Source organism: Notamacropus eugenii, chromosome 6 (genome assembly GCF_028372415.1).
Source record: "Notamacropus eugenii isolate mMacEug1 chromosome 6, mMacEug1.pri_v2, whole genome shotgun sequence".
NCBI classification, from domain to species: Eukaryota; Metazoa; Chordata; class Mammalia; order Diprotodontia; family Macropodidae; genus Notamacropus; species Notamacropus eugenii.
This window is the reverse complement of record NC_092877.1, coordinates 139673090-139699649: the sequence shown is the minus strand read 5'-3', so window position 1 is coordinate 139699649 and position 26560 is coordinate 139673090. Positions and strand designations below refer to the sequence as shown.

The window sequence follows — 26560 nt, the reverse complement described above, 5'->3', positions numbered from 1 at the left end:
ATCAGCTGCAATCCTGATCCTTTGAAGACTGCGGGGCTCTAAGATCCACAACACAATTCTAGCACTTAGCTTGGTTCCCGGCACACAATAGGTGCTTAATAAATTCTTGTTGACTTACAGTTGTTTAGGAAAGATCTCACTCAGGTTAGTCTCCCAATAGTTCAGGATCAATATTAGAATTAAATGAGAAACTCATAGTCCAACTAGGAGTTAACAAAATGAAGTTTCTTTAGCTGTATAGTGGAGGGGGGGAGAGAACAATATTCAAGAAGGATATTAGCAGCTATAAGACATTGATTCAGCTGATAACAGTGTCTTAGAGTTGGCATACTTTTGATCCCAGGTCAGAAGCTTGAGCATCTTATGGCCTTTTGTCTCCACACTAATAAGGAGCTACATCAGTGGCTCAAGCTTGAGCCAATGGGATCTTGAGAACAGTTTAAATATTTTTTAAGGAAAAAAAATAGTCTAGCTTTCATGAGGCAAATTAGGCTATTGCTCCTGCTGCCACAAACCATACGGTATCACCAGGAGACCATCCAAGTAAGAGATTTTTGTGGTAGGAAGCCACTTAATCTTGTTGAAAGCACTGCACGAGTTTAAAAAGTATAATCTAGCCCATACTATTCCCATTTTGTTCTAGACTTAACTTATTGATGTGTCTAAGATATGTGTATTTGTGTTCTAACTCAATTTAATGCCCATCTAACGATATGTCATAGTCTTGACAATAAACATTTGTCATCCATTGGTTTTCTTGTATGAAAATTTTTTTTGTCGAATTTTTTTAAAAATCATGGACCATTTTGAAGAGGTTCTATAATGTTTAGGGCTTGATGAAGCTGGCACAATATAATTTGTGAAGAGGAGCATCTGCAGTTGTCAACCATCTAGAAGGAATTCCTCTTCCATGTGGATCCTGAGCAGGATATCATCTGTGAAAGTAGTGGACACCTTTGGTAAGCATATATCTGCTTGATGTGTGTGTGTGTGTGTATGTGTGTGTGTGTGTGTGTGTGTGTGTGTGTGTGTGTATGTGTGTGTCTTGCTTGACGCTGATAATCAGAATCCTCTCTCTGGATGCATTTATCAAGGAATCTTGCATGTTCCTTTAACACAGGCATGTGTTAGATTCCTAGTTGGGGGAGAACTTTTGCGTTTAGCTACCAATATAATTTTTTAAATACACAGTGAGATTTTGTATTCCTTGTGCTTTTCAGTCAGTTGTGTGATTTTAAAGATTTGATCAATAATAAGAGATGCACTGTGAAGGTCTCACTACTTTTCATGTATTTTTCATCAAAGGTACCAACAATATGTACATAGATCATTGCCACAAAAATTTTATAAAGATGGTGGAAGTGAACAGAAGATTGACAGACATTGATGCGTTTAATTTCTTTCAGGGTTGTAATAATATTTTCGTTGACTTTTAACTTTTTTTTGCTGTCTTAAGCTCCCTAAAATATCTTATTGTTTGCCCTTACTCCTTTTAATATTATGTCAACTCCACAATGGATTCCCTTGGTGTCTACTAGCTTTCTTGTCTTCTTAAGTGACATTTCTACTTAATAATTTAGCATATGGGAGTAACTATGGTATTCAGATCTAAGTTTTATTTTGTTAGGCTGTCGATGAATATATATATATATATGCATATATATATATCTTAGATAAAAGTTTTATACATATAAAGTATATATATATATATATATAAAGTATATATATGAAGTACACACACACACACACACACACACACACACACACACATATATCTTAGATAAAAGTTTTCCATTTTCTATTTGCTGTTCTCTTGCCGTTTTCATCTTCAAACACTCTTCTAATCCTGTGACTCATCCTGGTCTCACACCAAAATTTCTGTATACATGATTTTACTTCTAGGGTTATTTTTTGTTTTATTAGATGCCAGGCCTAGAGGCCTGAGGGCTACCCGAGTCTCACCTTACCTATCGCAGGTCTTCGGCTGGCCAAACCGGATAAACGTATGAGAGAAGAGACTTTCCGGAGTCGAACAAGGGTTAGGCTTTATTCAGGGTCCTGGTTACATGTGCAGGGGGAACTCTTCCTGAGGAGAGAGAGAAATCTCCCAAGGAGGCAAAGATCTTACAGTAAGAGAATGAAAGCAGAAGTGGAAGTGGGGAGAGAGGGGCGAGGGAAGAGAGAAGAGAAGGAAGAGGGACCTTCTGTCCTGAAAGGGCCCCTCAGCGCTAAGAGCGCCTTCAGGCTTCCCTGACCCTACTTAAGCTCTCCGGCTGCGTAGTTTGCACCTGAATACCGTGCCTGTTAGATAACAATAGGTGTGCCCAGATCTGGGCCAGTCTCGAGGGCGGGGATGCTCTCTCCCATCACGTTCTCACGGGAAGAGGCGGAAATACACGAGATATCCCAGTCTCACACCTCAATTCCCTGCTGTTCCCTGGGGGGCCTCATGAGAACTCTAAGGTTTAGAAGTTCTCACCTTTACCCGCCCGAGACTGTCCACATGGAACTGAGCTTACACCCCCAACAATTAGACAACAATTTTGTATAACTTACAGCCACCCTCCTCTAAACTGTGTTAAAATATATTTGTATTTTAAACTGCCATCACCTTTGGCTGCTATCTCTCTGCTTTTCAAAGAGATCAGCTGTTTCCTGTCTAAAGTAGTTTCTAAGTTCTTTTGACCTTCACATTGTGGCAGCAGCTTTCTTGATTAAAGTTTGGCAGGAAATGATGATAATGAATAGCTTTCCCTTTTCTATTTTTCATTTGTGTGTGTGTGTATGTATACACAAATGGTTCAGCTGAATAGATCATGGTGAACTTTTTTTCAGTATTTCTCAGTACCATCTCACCTTTATCTGTTCTTTTAATTCAATACTGATTTTGACCTTTTTTCCATGTAACTTTTGTCTAATTGTACACTAAATTTGACTACTTTATCAACAACTCATCATTTCCTAGAAAATAAGATATGGAAAATGTCTTTTGTTTTGGTGGTATTGCATGATGTTTGTCTTGTCTTTGTCTTGAGAAGGATACTTGTTTTCAGGAAGAATATACTCATGTTATAAAAGTATGAGGCTCTTGGCTTCTCTGGCTTCCTTTAAGTCCCAGATTCAATTTAACTTTCTATGACAAGCCTCTTCTGATCCTGCTACAAGCTAGCTCCATTATTTCTTTGATTATCTTCAATTTATCCTGGATAATTTGTACATAATTTTTTGCATGTCTCTTTCATTAGACGGTTAACTCCCTTGAGATTAGCAACTACCTTTTACCTTTCTTCATATTTCCAGAGTTTACCACAGAGTCTTGTAATGCTAATCAGAGAGGTAAAGATCTTTCCCACCCATTAATGGACCTGCTCATTAAGGAAAGCTTGATTAGGGGAGACCCACACCTTTTGTTAATTTCTAATACACTGGTTCTCAAGGGTTGTGATGCCCTCTGGCTCTAAAAAATGCATAAATACTCTGAGGTGAGGTTTTACTTTGGGGCTTACTCATTGGAAATGTTTGTTTGGCCAGAGAAGACTCTGGGCAGGGCATCCCTCACTCCCTGACCTTTGAAAACCCAGATGTTTATTTCTTCTCTCTTTGGTCACTATATACGTATGGTCAGACAGTTTGATCTGTCTGTTGATCTGTGACGTATATATTGCTTATGGTCAGACAGCTGGAAGCCCTGTCTGTTGATCTTTATTTCTCTGTTTTTTTTCTCTGAAGTTCAGGGTGCTGATTTTTTCCCCTGAACTAAGTAAACAATATATGTGCTTGATTAAGGTGATTGCTGACTCATCAAAAGTTGCCCTTTCTTTTAGAAAAGCAGATCAAAGAACCTGTGATAGCAGGCCATCCTGGAAATGTCAGGGACTTTGCTTTTACAAGCCTTTCACACAGTAAGAACTTGATAAATACTTATCAGTGGCCTGAATCTTAGGTGAAATGTGAGTCAAATTTCCAACCTTGCTATGTCCCCCTATATCCATCTCTGCTTTGGAGCTACTGAATATCAAAGTATTCAAAGTGTCAAGTTGGTTTGGAGTATCTCATGAAGTTCATCATGTAATTTTTCTGCCTCTTCAAGCTCTGCAATAGAAGAGACACAAACTGCATTTATAGTCATTGTAATTTTTTTGTTTATTCTCATCAGCAGCACTGCAAAACAAGATGACTAGGTACCCTAGGAAATTACATTTGTCATTTGTCTTTGGGTATATGATAAAATCAAGCCCTCGAACTCCCTTTTTTTGTTTGTTTGTCATTTAGGTTTCTACAGATAACCTGGGAGCCATTGACTTTCCCTTTAGTTGTCAGTTTCCTTATCTTATTTCAATTATCGTAAGAACATCGATATTGTTGACAAACAGTCAATATTGTTATGGCAGCATGGTGCAATGGATAGAGAGCTGACCTTGGAGTCAGAAAGACCCATCTTTCATACAGACTATCTCTGTGATTTGGGAGAAACCACTCAATATGTCAGTGCCCCAAATAAGACTATAGAATAAAGAATTATTGCCAATGTACTTTGGACAGAGAGATTTTCCTCTCTGGGAACCTCTTTATACTGATGAAAATCACAAGTCTGGACCAATATATGGCTTAGTTATTCCAGCGAGTTTTCAGTTTGGCCATTTGACAGCAACCTCATCTTCAGAAAACATAAGAATTAAGCTCATAGGTATAGATAATCCCCCAAATGTGATTTTTGTTCCTTTTCTGTTACTAGCACTACTGCTGTGAATGTAGTAAGGTGTCCCTCAGGCCATTTAAATTTTTTTGATATTTTCCAAGTTCTTGGAATTTTCCATGGCCAAAGAATTGACCATCTTGTGACGAGCCTACTGGTGACGAGCCTCTCTGTACTTGGCTATTTTGATGTTTAGTTGGTATTCAGTTTGTTCTTAGTTTTTCTCTGATTCCATTTCTCAAAGCCTTGAGTGTTTAGGCACAAAGGCAGTAGTGGAGGCACTGACCTCCTAAGAATATAATGAACTCAAGGCTTCTAGAGCTTAACCAGCTTAAGAAAATTATATTTTTTGGGGAGGGAGGGAATATTTTTTCTTTTAAATAAATTTAATTTTACTATTTTATTCTTTTGTTCTATAGGATCTATATTTCTCAATGCTGCCCTCTACCTTCTGTCTCTCAAAGAGCAATTCCTTATAAAAAATTAAAACAAATTGTGAAACTAATTGATATATTTTTAAAAGTCTGATATTGTAAGCAATATCTAGCATCCATAGCCTTCCTTCTCTCCAAAAAGTGGGAGTAGGTACTTCCTACTATCTCTTCTCTGGGGCCAAGTTTGGTTATTAGAGTTTCACAACATTCAGTTTTGATTATTTCCTTAGTGTTCTTTTCATTTCCATTGTCTTTGTGTATATTGTTTTTCTGGTTCTACTTACTTCACTTTGCACCATTTCAGATGTCTTCTGGTGTTTCTCTTTATTCATTGCATCATTGCATTCCTTGTTTCTTACAACATAATAATACTCTATCAATTTCGTGTACCATAATTTGTTTAACCATCCCCAAAATTATGGACAACAATTTTGTTTCTAATTATTTGCTGCTACTACCAAAAAAATTCTACTCTGATATTTTTGATGTTTCTCAGGCCCTTCTTGATGTCATTGATATCTTTGGGATCTAGCAGTGGCATCTCTCTGTCTAACAGAATGTATATTTTAGGTTCTCTTTATTTCATTCCAAATTGCTTTCTAGACTGGTTGGATTAATTTATAACTCTACTAATAGTGTACTAATATGTCAATCTTTCTGCAACTCCTCCAATATTGACTTCTCATCTTTTGTCATATTTGCCAATTTGAGGTTGTAAAGTAAAATTTCAGAATTGTTTTGATTTGTATTTCTCTTCTTATTGGTATTACAGCATTCTTTTATATGATTTTTAATAGTTAACAATTTTTAGAACTTTTGGTCTTTCATGTTCTAGTTAGGTGTGTGTGTGTGTGTATGCATGTGTGAAATATGCATATGTATAATACCATATCTTTGTCAGAGGACATTGAGAATGAGAATTTTTTTTATTCAGTATCTTCTTTTCTTAATCTGCTAGCATTCATTTTGTTCAAGCACAATTTTTCTATTCCTCGTGAACAAATTATTTACTTGATATTTTATAATTTCCTCAATTTCCTATGGATAAGATAGTCTAACGAAAGGTACTTGATCTGTTGCTTTTCTAATTTTTTAATTATAACTTTAATGTTCAGGTTGCACATTCATTTTGAGTTTACTGTTGGATATGATATAAGATGTTGGTCTAATCCTAATTTCTACCAGTCTTTTTCATTTTTACAGCAATTATTATCAGAAAGGGAATGGTTTTCTGGGTAATTAATGTTTTTGAGTTTATTAAACACTAAGTTATTGAATTCAATTACTTCTGATTCTCCCTTTTTTCTAATCTATTCCATTGAAATTACTTATCTATTTTCTAATGAATAGAAAATAAATTTAATGATAATTGCTTGATAAAATAGATTCAGGTTTGAAAGTACAATTAAAGCAAATTTTTCACAAATAAGTTGTAAAACATTCATCTTAGAATTTGACACCATAGAATTTGGAAACAGCATGGGCCAAATAAAATAAAATCTAACATTTTCTTTGAATATTTTAAATTGATAGAGACTTTTTAAAATGTGTCAGATATGAGCGAATGACAATGGACATTCTTCAAACCTAATTTTGGGGATAGTAATCAATTGATATTGACTCAATACCTATTGTTCTTTATTACTATGCTCATTGTCAACCAGAGAACTTCGCTTTTCTTCCTGCAGAGATAAGGTGGAAAGCAGTGCTGCTAGGACTGTTCTGTACTTGTTAATTATTTTTGTTTACTCCCTTGGCTCAGGCGGAGAGAGCACTCTCATCTGTCTGCAGGTAGACTTGGCTTATTGGATTATTCATTCACCGTAGGAAAATCTGTTCAACCCTACTTCAGTCAGAGAAGGATGAAAACAGAGAAAAATGAAAATATAATGAAGGCAGATTTTCTCCTACACTAGGTTGCAATATTCCAATTGCGTGGTAATGGATTTTTTTTTAGGGGAGATGTCTTAAAGTTGTCATATTTTTGACTACCCTTTTGTGTTTCTCTTGAGAGCCTTTCCCAGGGATGCCTCATGGGTGTTTGTGCTTCCCTTAGGTGATCCTTTATGAGAATAAACTTGTCATAGAGAGTCTGTATTTTTTCTTTGTAACAAAATAAAGCATTAGAAATTCTATAATATAGCTGCTCTTATCCTATAAAAGCTTGTCAAAAGGATAAATCAAGGAAAAATATAAACAACGGTTGTATCAAAAGATGAACCATGGTGGAAAAGGGGTCTTTCACTAGAAGTGATGCATTCAAATATGAAGTGGTAAATTTGGAACTCAGGGTACTGGGATATTTAGTAAGGTTCCAGTATTGTTGTAGAAAGTAGATGAGTGGAGCACTATGCTCTTGAGGAGAAGTGAAAAATTATAGTGTTGAAAGAGCCATGAGTCAGATATGTCAAATGCACTATGAAAATCTGTTTACAAATATTTTCCAAACAGGATACCTTCCCAACATTGTAGGAAAATGGTTTGGGTGGTGTACTTACTATGTAAATGTATGACCATAATATAGGTGGTAAAATAATATTAATCTCTGGTAGTGATGAGCAATCACTTTAATTAAAGACTCTACATTCTGACATGAGCTTCTAGTGAACTTTAAAATATTTTATTTTTTGAGGATTCTTCCTTGTAGAATAAAAAAAATGTTGTAGTTACATGCGATAGAAAACTGGATTCGTTGTTAGAAGATCTTGTTTCAAGTCCTAATTTTGTTCCTACCTGTGTGACTGTGTAAAACATTTGCCTTGTCTATGCTTTCCTGTCCTCTTTTGTATTTAATTCTTCACCCTTGAAGTTCCCCCTGAGAATTCTGTCTCTGAAATCCCTTGCAACTTTCCCCTAGTTTGGTCTTGGCTATTTAAAGGTAATCAGTTTTGCTAATCATGGTTTAAACATCCCACTAGTGTAACACTTCTATTTATAGATATTACAAAAACCATAAATTCAGTAACAGCTGTTATTGCTAATAATAATTAAGTGAAACATAAAAGCTGCAAATAAATAATCAATTAAATAAATAAATGAAGATATAAAATGGCATAAATAACAGGGGGGATTCCACTTATAGAATATTTCTCTTTACCCATATAGATATGGGAACAACCTATTATAGGTTTCAAGGGAATGATAATCAAATCCTCCAGCATATTGGGGAAGAACGCACATTCATGATATGTTAAAGTACCTTGGCTTGCCTGCTAAGTCATCAGAATTCTATTGGGACTCTGGGATTCAGAAATGCTTGGTCTTTAGCCATTCCACACATTTTCCATTGTGCCCAAAGAGGCAGGCTGCAGCTTGCCCTCTCTGATTCTACTCAGACAGATACCTTTATGAAGTCTCACTTTTTAAAACCCCTGTCTTTCAGAAGACTACTGACCACATCATCTGCTGATACCACTACTGTAAGGTCAAATATACAGTTTCTTGGAAAATGTAGTCTGAGGACTTTTCGCCAATGGCGATCTGTAAAGTTATTTATAGTTCTAAATCCTAGTAACTCAAAATGGTTTCATTTATGCAAGACCACATTTGTGTGCCTGCTCTGTGGTGAGATATTGAACTCACTGGGCAGAAAAGAGCATAAAAATAAATTGGGAACAATGGCACACTAAACAAAAAATCCAAAAGTAAATGTAACAGAATTATAAAGAGCTAGTGAGATTTAATTGAGAATGTAGAAGACACTTTCAATCTATCCTTTGGTAGAGATGGGAGGTCCACAGGTATTACATAATGCATGTTTTCAGATTTTCTCAATGTACAATCACTTATACTGATTATTTTTTGTCTTTAAAAACCCCAAACCACTCTTTGTCATATAGGCTGGCTCTCATGGAGGGGGAGGAGGAAGGATACATGAAAAACTTTGATGATGTAAGAAACAGAAAACCTCAAGATAGGTCTCATGTAGAAGGTGGCTCTTCAGCTGAATTGTGAAGGAAGCCAAGGATTCTCAGAAGGAGAGGAGAAGAGGGAGGACACTCTAGGAATGGAGGACAGTCAGGACAAAGAGTCAGATGGAGGAAGATGGAATGTTATGTACGAAGAACAGTAGAAATCCCCCAAAGAAGTAATAATATGTAATAAGGCTAGAAAGGTAGGCTAGGTTCAAGCTGTGATGTATTTAAAATGCCAAACAGAAGAGTTTATATTTGATCCTAAAGAGAAGAGACAGTTGCTCTAAATTTGCTTGCAGGAGTAAGAAGGTCGGACCTGACCTTGAGGAAAATGACTTTGCTGTCTAAAACATGACTAGACACATGAAGCAGGGAGTGCTATCTGAGGGCTGTAGTCCAGGTGAGAGACATTTAGGGCTTGATTTAGGGCAATGACAGGAGATGTGGGTGATGAAATGATAATGTTTAAGAGGTGAGTGAGGATGAGTAGTCAATAAGGACCCTGAGGTGACAAACTTGGATGGCTGGGAGAAACTTGACAGGAATAGGAGAGTTGGGAAGACAGACGGGTTTAGGGAAAAGGGAATTGAATCCAGTTCTGGATATGTTCAGCGCAAGATACTTATGGGACATCCATTTTGAAATGTCTGATAAACAGTGATATGATGCTGGAGCTCAGGACAGAAACTGGTGCTGAATTTATAAATCTTGGAGTCACCAGCACGTTGGTGTTGTTCAGTCACGTCCAACTCTACGTGACCCCATTTGGGGTTTTCTTGGTAAAGACACTGAAGTGGTTGGCCACTTTCTTCTCTAGCACATTTTACAAATAAAAAAATTGAGGCAAACAGGGTGAAGTGACTTGTTCTGAGTCACATAGCTGTGAGAGTCTGAGGCCACATTTGAACTCAAGTCTTCCGAACTCCAGGCCCCACACTTTAGCCACTGTACCACCTCTCTACCCTGTGTCCTATTTCAGCAGCACGGATGCTCTGTGTCATCGGGGGAGATGTTACCTACCCTGATGAGGTCACTAAGGAAGGAAATATGCAGAGAAGACAGAAGAAAGCTTGTTTAAACCTGAAGGAGTAGCCCACATATGGATGATACATCCACAGAGTGAAAATATGGTCAGTTGGTGCCAAATGCAAAAGGTCAAGGGTGAGAATTGAGAAAGAGGGACAGCTTCCCTAAAGTCCTTTTCATGTGGCTTCACACCTGGTCCTGTTATTTATTTGGTACTTGTATGACCTGGAGCAAGTCACCTGACCTGCCTGAGTTGCCATTTCATCCTCTGTAAAATGAGGTTATTGGAATGGATGACTCCTAAGATTCATTCCAACCTTGACATGCAGTGATTGACCATCATGCTTTCCTGCTGTAACACCAAATCTATGGTTCTCTGTTCGCAGCTTTGGACATTAAAGAGATTTAGAAGCTTTTTAACTTAATTTATATTTTCTTATTTTATTATTGAACATAGTGGTAAGGTAATTTTCACAGAATAGAATAATAGGCTAGCAAATATAACAGAATCCAAGAATTAATGGATAAAGTAATTAAACATGACCTGGATTTTAGACTTAATGAGTCTGATTCTCATTTAGTATAACTGGACAAACATTGTATAAAAATCCAGTTATCAAGGATGAAATGAGCCCATGAATTATGAAAGACATTGAAGTTAAAGTTCCCAATGAGTCTAAGATAACATTTGTAAGGGTACAAAGAAAGCAGTATGAGACAGAGACAATAGTACTTGGGAGACCTAAGTTCAATTCCTTGCTCTGGCACAAACTTTATGACCTCAGGCAAGTCCCTTCACTACTCTGGACTTTGGTTTCCTCTCATGGAAAATGTGGGAGTTGAGTTGGACTATCTAGAAGAGGCTCTGTGCCTTTGACAACCTAAATTCTTAGCTTAAACTGTGAGCCACCAGGCACAGATGCCAGAATTCAATTCAACTCAACAAATACTTATGAAGCTCTTATTAAGTGGAAGGCATTGGATAGATGCTGGGCACACAATGACACAAATGAAAAGAAGTTCTTGCCTCAAGGTGAGCAGCCTAGTAGAGTGAATCATGGACTTAGAATTGGAGAGAAACAGATCCATAATCTTGCCTCTGATATTTTCTAGCCATGTCCTAGAAAATCACTAAAGCTCATTGATTCTCCATCTTTTTATCTATAAAATGGGGATAATAACAATTAGAGTAGCTCTTCCAAAGACTATTCTAAGTCTCAACAGAGATAATATGTATAAAAAGACTTTGCAAACTTTAAAAGACTTCGTAAACGCCAGTTGTCCTACTGGAGGATACAACCTGTTAAAATAGAAATCAAATACCTCTTTGAATTACTTCATGTAGCTATGACTGATCTGCTACCAAAGTATCTATAATATAATTGCCCTTCCTAGGTTCATTTGGGTCCTTGAGTGAGTTCACTTTCCTACTAACAACCAAAATGCCAGGATTGCATTTTTTAATGCAAATGGCTTATTGTTCACATGGGCATAGTCAAACTACCCTGAAAGCTGCTCTGCTCTTTATTACAATTTCATGCAATTTCCTACCTCACATTAGGGGAATTTTCTCCATCTAGGGCTTAACCTCATGAGGTTAGTTAACCCACAGCCTAGTGAATGGCTATAGTGGGTGGTCATCTTGATGCAGAGGACCTCAGTGGGTCATAGGAGCTGATCCACACTAGGTCCACAGTCTCAGGAATTCCTCTAAGCTTGTGGTTGCCTCATAGTGTCCCATGGAGCATCAACCAAGATAAGGTCTATGGTGCTATTGATTTTTCAGAATCTCACAATGACCCTGGTAGGGAACAAAGAAGTCAAGTGTGACCTGCTGGTGACAGCATCCTTGTTAGGATAACACTGTGATCAGAAATGTGAATTGGATTTGAGAGTCCATTCTTAGGAAGAGCCTAGTACTAACTATCCTGGAATCTCCTGGAGGGTTGTTGGAAGTTTGTCTAAACAGGGGCATAGATGCCTGGAACAAGAGTTCAAAATGGCACAGACAGGAAATGTGCCAGATCAAAATAAGGTTGAAAATAGATCTTAGGCTATTAGAATTTGAAAAGGAGTTCACGTGAGTCTGTAAGCCAAATTAGGCAGAAATTGTCTCTCTCTCTCTCTCTCTCTCTCTCTGTCTCTCTCTCTCTGTCTCTCTGTCTCTCTGTCTCTCTGTCTATGTCTCTCTCACACACACACGTGTACCTCTTCACTCAGTTTATGTCAACAAGCATTTATTAAATGCCTACTATGTTCCTGGCACTGTGCTAAAGCTGGGGCTACAAAGAAAAGCAAAAATCATTCCCTTCATTCAAGAACCTCACAGTCTAATGGGAGAGGGGAGAATACAAAATACAAACAACTATTTGCAAACAAGATACATGTAGGATAAATTAGTGATAATCTAAGGGAGAAATCATGAAAAGTGTGAGAAAAGTTTCCTTGCAGAAGGGAGGAGTTAGCTGGGATCTCGGGGAAGGAATGAGTGTCTCCTATTGAAATGGAGCACCTGTGTGAGGAAGAACCAGGCAGACAGGGAGGGTCAGGGTGGCAGACAGGAAGGATCAGGGTGGCAGACACACTTCTATCATCTTGTTTTTCCTTATCTGTGCACAAGAATTTCCTCCCAGCGGAAAGTAAGGTTCTCATGGGCCGGGACTTTTTCATTTTGTCTTTGTGTCTCCAGTGCTTAGCCTAGATGATAGAGCACATGGTACATGCTCAATATATTTGTTGAACTGAACTGAAGATTATTTGAGCTAGGAGACATTACTTACAGCTAGGGTGGAGGTAAGGAGTGAAGAAAAAGCTTCATATAGCAGGTCACCCATAAGTTGGTCCTTGAAGGAACTTACAGGTTCCAAAAGAATGATAGGTTTAGAGCTGGTATGTTGTTTGTTGTTGTTGGGGAGTTTATTTCAGGTATGGGGCATTGGTAAAGACACACAAATGGGAAATGGAGGCCTTAGATCAGAGAATTGCAAATAAACCTGTGAAATATATGGAAGGGCTTAGTATGAATTATGTCTGCCAAGTTAGTCTGGAGCTAGATCATGAATGGCTTTAAATGCCTTTTGGAGCAGTTTGGGCTTTCTTTGGAGGTCATACCAAGCCGTTGTAAATTCCTGAGCCTGTAAGTGACTTGCTTAGGCCTGTGCTTTAAGGAAGAGGCTCCCTTTAAAAAAATGTCTACATAGTCACATCTCCAGTAGAGTTATCCCCTGTTTCCAATCTCATGAGCCCCCTGACAGGCAATAATTGCCCTTCTGATTACCTTGGCTCTTTAATCCTCACTGCTCCAGTCAAATTATTAGATCACATATAAAATATACAACCCCCTCTTGCCTTTAAATTTCCCTAGTAAGTATGATCTGCATTCCCTTTCCATCATTATGACATGCAACCATATTGTTATGTAAATGTCATCTTTAGTCTGATTACTTCCAATAATTTTTGGCCAGAGAAAGAAAGAAAACTTAAGTCACAGAATGAGAATGAGCGTGTGAAACTTCCACCTGCCCACATGCTGTTCTCTATATTGCCTTGCCTGGAAATCATGTTAATTTGATCCCCCCTGGCAAGGTAAGGTGAAGAAAAATGAGTGATTATGGCCTCCCTCAGGGCTTTCGGTGGGATTTATTTTGTGGGTAGCTATTTTAACAGATGACTTAATCAGGGTCATTTTCTTTCTTGTCTGCAATATTGCCTGTGAACTCCATGAGACATTATGTGTTAGAAGGAGATACTCAGTGTCTGGAATGACTCCAGAACTTACCTTTTTTTCTTTCTCAGATAAAATGGTTTGGAATTTGAAACAGAGCCCAATCTCATTGCATTGGTGACAATCATTTTCTCAGATGCCTGGCTGGTTCCAATGCTGGCTGACTAGGTCTGCAAGGTTGCTGCTACTCTTAGGGCTTTTCTTTTCATTTTTTTTTTCAAATTATTTATTTAACTTTTAACATTCTTTTCCACAAAATTTTGGGTTCCAAATTTTCTCCCCATTTGTCCCCTCCCCCCACCCCAAAACACCGAGCTTTCTAATTGTCCCTATCACCAATCTGCCCTCTCTTCTATCATCCCTCCCTTCCCTTGTCCCCATCTTTTCTTTTGTCCTGTAGGGCCAGATAACTTTCTATACCCCTTTACGTGTATTTCTTATTTCCTAGTAGCAAGAACAGTACTCAACAGTTCTTCCTAAAACCTTGAGTTTCAAGATCTCTTCATCCCTCCCTTTCCACCCATTCCCTTTGGGAAGGCAAGCAATTCAGTATAGGCCATATCTGTGTAATTTTGCAAATGACTTCCATGATAGTCGTGTTGCATAAGACTAACTATATTTCCTTCCATCCTATCCCGCCCCTCATTGCTTCTATTCTCTCTTTGGATCCTGTCTCCCCCCAAGAGTGTTGACTTCAAATTGCTCCCTCCTCCCATTGCCCTCCCTTCCATCCTCCCCCCGACCCTGCTTATCCCCTTCTCCCCCACTTTCCTGTATTGTAAGATAGGTTTTCATACCCAAATGAGTGTGCATTTTATTCCTTCCTTCAGTGGAATGTGATGAGAGTAAACTTCATGTTTTTCTCTCACCTCTCCTCTTTTTCCCTCCACTAAAAAGTCTTTTGCCTGGCTCTTTTATGAGAGATAATTTTGCCCCATTCCATTTCTCCCTTTCTCCTCCCAATAAATTTCTCTCTCACCACTTAATTTCATTTTTTTAAGATATGATCCCATCCTATTCCATTTACTCTGTGCTCTCTGTCTGTGTGTGTGTGTGTGTGTGTGTATGTATGTATGTAATCCCACCAACTACCCAGATACTGAAAAGTTTCAAGAGTTACAAATATTTTCTTTCCATGTAGGAATGTAAACAGTTCAGTTTTAGTAAAGTCCCTTATGACTTCTCTTTGATGTTTACTGTTTCATGCTTCTCTTTATTCTTGTGTTTGCAAGTCAAATTTTCTTTTCAGCTCTGGTCTTTTCATCAAGAATGCTTGAAAGTCCTGAATTTCATTGAAAGACCATTTTTTCCCCTGAAGTATTATACTCAGTTTTGCTGGGTAGGTGATTCTTGGTTTTAATCCTAGTTCCTTTGGCTTCTGGAATATCATATTCCACGCCCTTAGATCTCTTAATGTAGCAGCTGCTAGATCTTGTGTTATCCTGATTGTATTTCCACAATACTTGAATTGTTTCTTTTTAGATGCTTGCAATATTTTCTCCTTGACCAGGGAACTCTGGAATTTGGCCACAATGTTCCTAGGAGTTTCTCTTTTTGGATCTCTTTCAGGCAGTGATCGATGGATTCCTTGAATACTTGTTTTGCCCTCTGGTTCTAGAATATCAAGGCAATTTTCCTTGATAATTTCATGAAAGATGATGTCTAGGCTCTTTTTTTGATCATGCCTTTCAGGTAGTCCCATAATTTTTAAATTGTCTCTCCTGGATCTATTTCCCAGGTCAGTTGTTTTTCCAATGAGATATTTCACGTTACCTTCCATTTTTTCATTCTTTTGGTTTTGTTTTGTGATTTCTTGGTTTCTCATAAAGTCATTAGCCTCCATCTGCTCCATTCTAATTTTTAAAGAACTATTTTCTTCAGTGAGCTTTTGAACCTCCTTTTCCATTTGGCTAATTCTGCTTTTGAAAGCATTCTTCTCCTCATTGGCTTTTTGAACCTCTTTTTCCAATTGAGTTAGTCTATTTTTCAAGGTGTTATTTTCTTCAGCATTTTTTTTGGCTCTTTTAGCAAGGTGTTGACCTGCTTTTCATGCTTTTCTTGCATCTCTCTCATTTCTCTTCCCAGTTTTTCCTCCACCTCTCTAACCTGATTTTCAAAATCCTTTTAGAGCTCTTCCATGTCCTGAGCCCACTGAATATTTATTTTGGATGTTTGGGATACAGAAGCCTTGACTTCTGTTTCTTTCCCTGATGGTAAGCATTGTTCTTCCTTATTGGAAAGGATGGGAGAAGATATCTGTTCACCAAGAAAGTAATCTTCTATGGTCTTATTTTTTTTTCCCTTTTCTGGACATTTTCCCAGCCAGTTACTTGACTTCTGAGTTTCCTTTCCACACCCACCTCACCACCAGATCCACCCAGCTAGTGCTTGGGGTCTGAGATTCAAATGCTGCTTCCCAGCCTCAGGGCTTTCAGTAGGGGTGGGGCTGCTATTCAGTGTGAGATTAAGTTCAGATGCTCAGTTGGGGCAGAGCCACCACATGGGGCTCACTTCTCTCAGGGGGTTTACTCTGAGACCTTCAACAATGGATCCAGGCTCCTGCCTGCTTTGGGAGCCCCTCTCCGCTGCCACCTCTGCTGCTGCCTCCTGAGGGGGCCTGAGTTATAGAGACACCCCGCTCCTCCCTCAGCGAGCTAAAAAGACCCTCTCACTGACCTTTGGCACCTGTGGGTGGAGGGACCTGTGCGGCTGCTGAAGATTCCGTCCCTGAAGCCTGCTTGGATCTGCTCCTCTCGGTGCCACATGGCCAAGGCAGGGCTGGGCTCTGCTCTGGGTCCAGTGTGGGATGGACCTTTTGTGTCAGTTTTCCAGGTCTCTCTGGAACAGAAATCTCTTCCACTCCATTGTTCTGTGGCTTCTGCTGCTCCAGAATTTGTTGGGAGTTCTTCTTTATAAGTATTTTATGGGCTGTGAGTTCGGAGCTAGCACATGTGTATCTTTCTACTCTGCCATCTTGGCTCCTCCCCTTAGGGATTTTCTTGTAGGGTTTTCCTGGATTCTCTACTTGATATGAGTGATGGATTAGGAGGAAATATGGGGAGCAGAAAGTGTATAGGTATCATCATCCACTTGTCTCCCCTATTTACTGTTAGGGAAGGATTTGGAGCATGGTGGTACAGAAAGAGTTGGATAATAGGAACTGATGAGCCAAAGCAGATATTTGCTGGGCTTATTCTTAACTCTGGGCAGACTTCTCCCTAAGGATAGACTTACTTTTCTTATACTTGTGTATGTTATACATACACACACACATACATACATACACATGCATGTATATATAGACATACATATATACACACATATATGTAGTTGTATATATATATGCATGTGTATGTGTATATATTTGCATATACATTCATATATATGTGTATATATAAGTATATAGTTGCAATGCTATTATTGCAATGGAGAGGTGCTCAATATGTGTGAGAAGGTTGCAGCCCATTGCTAACAAAGAACTCTAAAGATGAATCAGAGTAAAGGATGGAATAAAAGGAAAGTATGAATGAAAAAGGTGGCCCTGTCACATCGGAGAGTCAAGAATAACTTCTAGACAGATAGTTGGCTCTTCTAGTATACTTGAGATATCAGGACAAAGCGAGCAACACCTCTGGCATGTTGGTGTATCTATAGTATCAAACTTATGAATGAAAATGAAAACAAGTCACAAAGAACAGACAAGTGACAATGGGCTGCAATCTGCATCACGGGAGAGAAAACACATTAGTAAGATCAAGAATCCATTTGTCTGTTTTGATCCCTGCTAGGCTGTCTTTGTATTTTCCAGTGACGGGGTAGAAGTCACAGTACAAAGCACACAAAGTAGGGTACCTGAATCATTGGCAGGTGCTGTTTTTGGAGTTTATCACTCTTACCTTCTTCTCTTACTCCTATGACACTTTGTGTTTGCCTTATGTAATTTGCATCTAATCAAGGCTCAGCTCCCTATCCTCCTCCTACAATGCCTTTCTTGGTCCTCTCATTGTTAAGTGTTCACTCCCACCCTCCTGAAATACCTCCAGAAATGGCATTGTATTCCATATATTTTTAAAATTTTCCTATCTGTGTATACATTGGCTTTCCTAGTGGAATGTAAGCCACTTAAGAAATGGACTTTTTAGTTTGATTTTTGATCCACAGAGTTCAACATGATGCCTTGATTATAGGAGGTATTTAGTAAATGCTTGTTGAGTTGACTTGAAAGAGTCAGACAGGGAGGTTTAGAACCAATGGACAGAGATGGAGTGCCATGAATGAAGGACAGAAAGTCAGTTTAACTCGGCTGTAGAGTGGGGAAATGGGAATGATAAATGGGTCTGGGAGGGAAAGTCAGGGTTGGGTTGTGACTGACTTTCAAAGGCAAACAGAGGAGTTTATATTTGATCCTTGAGGAGTCTAGATGGAGAGAATACAGTTTATAGATAGAAGAGTGACTTGTTCAGAACTGTGCTTCCAGAAAATAATTTTTGCTACAGTATGAAAAATGTGTTGGAGTGCACAGAGTCTTGGGTCAGGAAACAAATAAAGAGGCAGTTGCAATAGTCCAAGCCAGAGGTGACGAGGTCTTGAACAATGGTGGTGGTCATATGAATAATAAGAGGAGAGATAGACAGAAATGACATATGGTGTGAGTGAGATTAAAGTAGTGAAGGTAATGTCAAGGTTTAGAACTTGAGAGACTAGAAGGCTAGTGGTGGGATAAGTGGGGAGAGTTTTGGGGAAAAGAAAATGAGTTTGTGATGTATGTAGCAATTTGAAAAAGTTTGAAATGTTTAATTGGCAGTTGTAGATGTGGGGTTGGAGCTCAGGAAAGACACTGATTCTGGATGTATAGATTTCCATAGAGATGATGATTAAATATATGTGAATTGATGGGGTCACCAAGTGAAAGAGGGAGTTTTCCCCAGGTTTTTCTGAAAACATCCTGCTTGTCTTTTCTTATATAGCACAATAATGTTCCATCAGAATTATGTATCACAGCTTGTTCTGACATTCCTCAATTGAAGGGCATCCTCTCAGTTTCTTATTCTTTGCCACCACAAAAATTGCTGCTATAAATATTTTTTGTCCAAATATGTCCTTTCTCCCCTTTTTTAAAATCTTGGAATATAAGCCTGGTAAGCGGATTGTTGGGTCAAAAGGTATATGCAGTTTTATTGCCCTTTTGGCATAGTTCCAAATTGTTCTTCAGAATGGTTGGATCAGTTTGCAACTCTACCAACAGTGCGTCAGTGTCCCAATTTTCCCATTTCCCCTCCATTGTTTATCAGTTTCTTTTTTCTATCGTGTTAGCGAATCTGATAGGTGTGAGGTGATATCTCAGAGTTTTTTTAATTTGCATTTCCCTAATCAATAGTGATTTAGAACATTTTTTAGATAGCTTTGATTTCTTCATCTCAATACTACCTCCATATCCTTTGAGTATTTATCAGTTGAGGAATGTCTTGTGTTCTTATAACTCTGTTCTTATGAGTTATGAAAACTTAAGACTCAGTTCTCTATATATCTGAGAAATAAGGCCTTTATCAGAGACATTTACTATAAACAAAATTTTCCCAGTTTTCTACTTACCTATTATTCTTGGTTGCATTGATTTTGCTGGTGCAAAACTTTTTAAATTTAACATAATCAAAATTATCCATTTTACATCTAGTAATGCTTCCTGTCTCTTGTCTGGCCATAATTTTTTTTTCTTATTCATAGATCTGACAGGTATAACTATTTCATACTCCCTAATTTGCCCTTGGTATTACCTTTAATGTCTAAATCTCATGTCCATTCTGATCTTATCTTGGTATACAGTGTGAGATGTTGGTCTATGTTGAGTTTCTGCTGAACTGTTTTCCAGTTTTCCCAGTAGTTTTTGTTAAATAGTGAATTGTTGTCCCCAAAGCTTGTGTCTTTTGGGTTTTATGAAACACTAGGTTACCATGGCCTTTTTTGTTGCTGTTTTATTTTTCAGTCATGTCTGATTCCTCATGACTCCATTCAGGGTTTTCTTGGCCAAGTTTGTTATTTCCTTTTCTATTTCATTTTATAGATGAGGAACTGAGGCAAACAAGGTAAAGTGACTTGTCCAGGGTCACACAACTAGTGTCTAAGATTAGATTGGAATTCAGGAAGATGAGTCTTCCTGACTTCAGGCCAAACACTCTATCCACTGAGCCACCTAGCTGCCTCATGGTCATATTTATTGTGTACCTAATCCATCCCACTGATCCACCATTCTATTTCTTAGCCAGTAGCAGATGGTTTGATGATTATCCCTTTCTAATACAGTTTGAGATCTGGTACAGCTTGATTTGTCTATATTTCAAAGCCAGAAAAGAAGCATTTATTTTATGTTTTACATTTTATCTTTTCACTAGCATCTGTCTGTCTTTGTTGCAAATAGGGTAGAAAGGTTGTGGGCACTTCTTTTACAAATAAGTTCAAAGGATCCTTGGTTCATAAACTTAGGAGAGTAAAGCAATCTTGAGGTCATTACCTGTCTTCTGTAGATGAGGAAAGTAGTGCTCAAAGAGGTGATAAGACCTGTCCCTGGTCACCCAGTTACTTCTGTATTAAGTGACTAGTAATGAGATGCATCATTACTGATTTCAGTGGCAGAAAATTTTATTTACAATTCATGTTCTTTATTTTACCCAGTCAGAAATATGGTCAGATATCCTGGGTAATATGTGAAGCATTTTTCTGTTAAAGCTGATTACTTATCATAGTTCTAGTGGTTTAGTGTGTGCTTACCCTTAGCAGGGTGCTGATTACATTGGAGATTTCCTTGTTCCTCTTTGAAATGTAATTATATCCTTATTTCAGCTAGTGCATGGAGTGGTATTAACAGGGTCCAACAAAATCAGTGGACCAAACAGATTGATAAAGCAATCATTTCTTCAAGAAACATATTTTTTCCCCAAAGGTGTATGTTTGTGCTTGCATGTGCATGTGGGCAGAGATGGGAAAAGAAAGGCATTAAGAATGAAAGGTCTTCCATAAACCATCAACACCATGGGTATTCACAGAAGGTGGCAAGGACATGTTGTAACTTGTGGAATCATCTTGAAAATAATGGGGTTTTTTTTGAGACAAAGATATGTTGTGATCAGTGTTATGAATGTTTACTGCAAAGATAGAGTTGTGAGATTTGGGGGTATAATCAGATTGACCTGCTTTAGCCATATATTTTACAACATGATAGAAGTACGTCATATCTTCTCATCAATTTAGAGAAATATTCTGTGGGGCACGAAGACAGATTTCTTTATGGTTTGGTTTGGTCTCTTATTTATTTTTTACACAGAATAAACATATTCATATGAAAGGAAGTGTGCTAAAATGGATAGATTTCTGCCTGATATCATGAAAAGCTGTATGTATTAGAATCCCACCTTAGATACTTGTTAGCCACATAGTCAATCAACTTCTCTCAACCTCATTTTTCTCATCTGTAAAATGGGTATAATTAACTGTAACAATTACCTTGCAGGAATTGTTATGGAACTCAAGAGATATAATGTATGTAAACAGCTTTGCAAACTTTAAAATATCAATTCTTCTTATACATTCAGATACACATATTCAATCATTATTCATCAGATCATAAAAACTCTATAAATCCATTGCTAAATTTTTACTAGAAATTCTAAATGATGATGTTGACAAAATAAGGGGTTAGGACACACGGTATCTAAAATCCATTCTAACTATAAATTATTTGATCAGAGTGCTTTTTTCCTTCTTTAAGCTGACCTCCATCTAGCCACATAGCTCTCAGTCATTCACCAACTAACAACCATGATTAATAATCTCTAATGAACCTAAACAAGCCATGCATCTTTAATACTAATTAAGTTATTTCTGGGAAGAAATAGCTGGTCTCCAGGGAGACTGTAGCTTTACTATTTTTCAGTAAAACAAATGAGTTCTGGGTGCTTGCCTTCCATCCAACGTCTTCCATTTTCATCTTCCATTCTCTTTTGAAACCCTTGTAAACTTGGTTTTTTTCCCACCTTTCCATTAAAATACTCTCTTGATGTCTGCCAATCACCAAATACAATGAACTTTGTCTTACTTCTCATCATCATTAGCTTCTCTGCAATTTCACAGTACTGACCATTTCTTTAAACTCTTTCCTCCCACCATTATTCTCGGAGTCATTGTTCATCTTTCTCCTCCTTCTCTAGGTCCCTCTCCCCTTCTCGATGTAGGATCTCTTCTACTGCTCGTGCTTATTTTTTCCTCTGCTCTTATTGTGATCGAGATGGTCTTGAACTCTACTCAGGACTATTACATAGGCCTACTAAGCTCTGTCCCTACCTCTCATTTCTTACTGTACCAGACCATTCTCTGCAACATTAAAAGTGGTCATTCAGGCTCTGACCATAGCTTTCCCCTCCTCAGAAATACAACTCCCCATTTCCTACAGAATAAAATCCAGATTCTTTAGCAGAAAATTCAAGACCCTTGTGATCTAGCCCCAATCAGCCTTTTTTGATATATTTCTTATTCCTTCCCTTCATCTACCTTATACCATCCACCAATTTGGATTGTTTAACCTTGTTATTTCTGGGGCAGAAATGAAGAACAAACCTAGATAATGGAGAAAATTGGCTTTGGGATAGGCACATGGTGCATGCCTATAGTGCTGGGAGGGTTGTTCAGGCTGCTGGATTACTTGATCTGACCAGATATAAACTGCAGCAGATCTAAAGCTAATTGGATGTTTGTGGTCAGTCTGACACTGACAGAGTGAATTGCTTGGAGGAGAGGGCTGCCCGGGTGCCTTGTATGGTTGTTATTGTGGTTTGTCCTTCATTCTCAAAGAAGACCATGACATCAGGAAGATGATGACCTGACTTGAAATTGAATTGGTTTTGAATGATAGAGCGTTGTGAAAAGTCATCAGCTTCACTTTTGCTTCCAGAGCCATCAGAATCCAGTGGCCAGATACGGGTTAGGATGACTGGAGATGGCCCAGGATGCAGTGGGAGACCTTTGCCTTTTTAAGCTAATTTCTTTCCAAACCAAGCCACCTAAGGAGGTGAGGGATAGCCTAGGTCATAAGTGGAATAGGTCAAACCTTTCGGATCTATTAGTAGCAGGTTATCCCATGGAACTTAATGCATTTCCAACCTGGGAGAGATAGGCTACCATTAGAGTCTGAAGTCCCAGGTTCAAATCTTTTCTCTGCCACTTAAGACCTATGTGGTCCTTGGGCAAGTCACTCAAACTCCCTGGAAATCATTTTTTTCTTTGTAAAATGAAGGGGTTATTCTAGATGGTTTCCATTCATGTGGAAACTCAGTGTCTTCAGTGGAAATGAAAAAGGAAAATTGGCCATGTTGGAGGAGATAAAGGCAAATCAAGAATCAATACTGCAAGCCCAATTCTCTGCCTTGCATGTACTTGCAGAGGCTCTTCTCATTCTCTGTTACAAACCAAGGAGTTTCATGTCAAAGTCCAGATGTGCCAGTGAGATTTAGGAAGGTAGGAGAGGGAGCCCTTTTCTCCCTTCTATCCTTGAAAGGGTTCAGTATTGCTGCTCCTGAAAGGCAGGTGCCAGAGAAGTAAGTTTATTATGGCTTACATAGTTATTTTTCAGCACAAACTGAAATGAGTTCTCTTGGGCCTTTACCATGGGAAGATATCTGAGTAGTTTACAGAGTAGATGGCAAATAGCACAAGAAATCTGCATCTGCTCTTATTACTTGTTAAGATCTATTGAAGGACAAGGACGAAATTAGAATTAAACTCATGTGATTTATTACCTAAGTAGCCACAATTTTGACCTTGCTTACACTTAGAGGCCACAGACCCAAGAAGCAACGAGAGGTATGTGGTGATAAGTACAAAGGTGGAGTCTTGCATGGCACATGGGTAGCTAGGTGGTAGATAGAGCATTGGGCTTGAAATCAGGAAGACTCAAGTTCCAATCTGGCCTCAGACACTAGCTGTGTGACCCTGGGCAAATCACTTAAGCCTGTTTGCCTCAGTTTCCTCATCTGTAAAGTGAGCTGTAGAAGGAAATGGCAAACTACTCCAGTATCTTTGTGACTTAAAAGGGATCACAAAGAGTCAGACATGACTGAAATGACAAGACAGCAACAAAAAACACAGCTTGGTAGAAAGAGCAATGCATTTGGATGGTAAATCCTAGCTCTGTTTTTCATATAACATTGAAAGAGTCACTTAGCCTATATTTGTCATGGTATTTTTTTTTCTTTCAATGAAGTAAAATTCAAATGACTGTAATATTAAATTACTAACTCATTTGTAAATGAGCTAGACTAGGTGATCTGTATGATTCCTTCTGTATGCAAATCTCATAAACTCATGCACTTGATAGCATAATCGACTTAAAATATGCATGCATCCCCCCTGCACATACACCCATACACCCACACACACAAATTCACACTAGTGATGTAAAAAAAACAAACAAACCATAGTACTAATATAGTGGGATTTCTTCCCCTTAATCACATCACACTTAAGAATCTGTAAGATTGCTGCCAATTTTCCTAATTACTGACAGATAAAATATTTAATAGTCAATCTCTAGGACAGGGTTCTTAATGTTTTTGTGTCATGGACCCCTTTGGCAGTCTAGTGAAATCTGTGCATCTCTATTTCCTTTTGAATACATACAAGGAAACACAGAGTATTACAAAGGGAACAAATTATAATAGTCATATTAATAACAAAATTGTTAAATTATATATGTGTATATATGAAGTAAGTCCCAGAGAGGTGTATATACACATACACACACACACACACACACACACACACACACACACACACACGCATGCATCCATGGACTCCAAGTTAAGAATTCCTACACTAAAAGGAGTTTGAGTATTTCTGAATCAGATTTGTGAATTATCAGTGTAGAAAACTCTCAGTGTAGATATTTCTTCCATAAATGCAGATCATCACCTTCTTTCTGCAATTTACAATTCAGGAGAGTTGACTGAGCTTACAGAGAGGCTACATAATTCACCTTGTGCTCACCCACCTAACACATGTAGAATGTCTTTCAAAAGTAGGACTCAAACCCAGGTTTTCCTTACTCCAAAACCAGACCTCAATACTTCTTAAAAACCAGAAACACTGTTCCCAAAGCTAATCCTTTTTATGCCAGTGAGGATTTTAGGTTTTTTAAGATCACTCGATAGTGAATCAACCTGATGCAAGGCAAAAACAACAAGGTGGTTGTTGTTTTTTTTTTAAGAGACATTTAAAATCCAATTGACAAATGGTTTGCATTAACTTAGCAAAGGTCAAGGATGCCCAGGGCATGTAATGCATAATAATAAGATTACTGGGGACTTGTAACACTTCAGGATGAATTTATTAAAATTATATTTATATTTGCATGTTTTAAGTACTTTTTCAAGAGTTTCTTTTTCCCCTTAGACAAAGGCATGTATCCTTTAAACCAACAGGATGATCAAGAGACTCCTGGGGGAATTGTCCCCAAGAACCTTTGGGGGCGAGTTCAACAATATCAAAAGTTTCTCATGATAATATTAAGATGTTTAATTTCTAATACAGTGAATACCAGTAGCTAAAACTTACATAAGCAAAAGCTTTTTGGGAAGTTCTCCACAATTTTTAAGAGTGTAAATGATTCTTAAGACCAAAAAAACTTGAGAACTCTTGTTTTTAATAAACTCTGACAACTAACCATCTGCATGAGACTTTGTATTTGATTGCAGCTTTATTTTAATTGGGTCTGCCTTTGACGATAACCAGCCCCTCCTTTTTTTGCTCTCCTGCCACCATGTTTGTCCAGGCTCTTATTACCCTCTACCTGGAGTATTGCAGCAACTGTCTAACAGAATTTTCTGCTTCCATTCTCTCTTCTTCATCTAATTGGGGGGAGGGGACCAACTAAGACTTCATGGAGAAGGTGGCATCTGACTTTGGCCTTAATGATTGACCTTACACCATAGGTTTAGAGATAGAAGGATCTTTGTGTTGGGGGCGGGGTGAATGGGGGCTGTTCCAAACCCATCATCCTACAGATGAGGAGATTGAGACCTAGAGAGATGATGTAACTTGACCAAGGTCACATAGGTCCACTAGTGGAGATGCACTTCTAATTTATTGAAATTATATTTCTACATGCTTTCTACGGTACCTTATCTGGCCATTATTTTCATTGTTTCCTTTTCTTTCAAAGAAGTAAAATTCAAATGACCCTTTGTAACATTCAAAGCTTTCCACAATCAGGTTCCACTCTAATTTTTTAACTTATATTGTACCCCCTGGTATTTACTCTGCTTCAGCCCAATTAGACTGCTTCTCAGAGTGATTATCAATAGTAACTGTTGCTCTTTTCCTCCTAACTGATTTACGTTTTTTTCTTTTGCTCATTCCCTGATTACTTCTTAAAGAGGTCTATTTACTGAATAGGCGTTACCTCATTCTAAGTGAGCACCTGAATAGGCCAAGGTCTCCCATTGCATCCTGGGCCTTCTCCAGTCATCCTGATGAATATCTGGTCACTGGATCCAGATGGCTCTGGAGGAGAAGTGAGGCTGGTGACCTGCACAGCCCCTCCTCACTCTAAAGGAAGTCAAGTGCAAGTCATGTCATCATTTCTCTGATGTCATGGTCTTCTTTGAAAATGAAAGACAAACACAGCTTCAGCCTGATTAGACTACTCTAAACAGTGAAGACACACTTCTACCTCCATGCTTTGGTTCATTCTCTTCCTGATGTGTAGTATTGTCTCTCTTTC

At 38.3% G+C, this 26560-nt stretch overlaps 1 protein-coding gene across 3 annotated transcripts in view; it reads left to right on the top strand.

Annotated features, from left to right (window-relative positions):
* The window catches only part of INPP4B (inositol polyphosphate-4-phosphatase type II B), a 958716-nt gene that overhangs the window by 270215 nt on the left and 661941 nt on the right, over positions 1-26560 (top strand). The window contains exon 1 of one of the 3 annotated variants that reach the window (XM_072621125.1): positions 863-959. The exons of the other annotated variants lie outside the window; for them this stretch is intronic. The gene's annotated coding sequence lies outside the window, so the exon portion shown is untranslated. Of the gene's footprint in view, positions 1-862; positions 960-26560 lie in introns of those variants that run through there. 3 annotated transcript variants of the gene reach the window in all.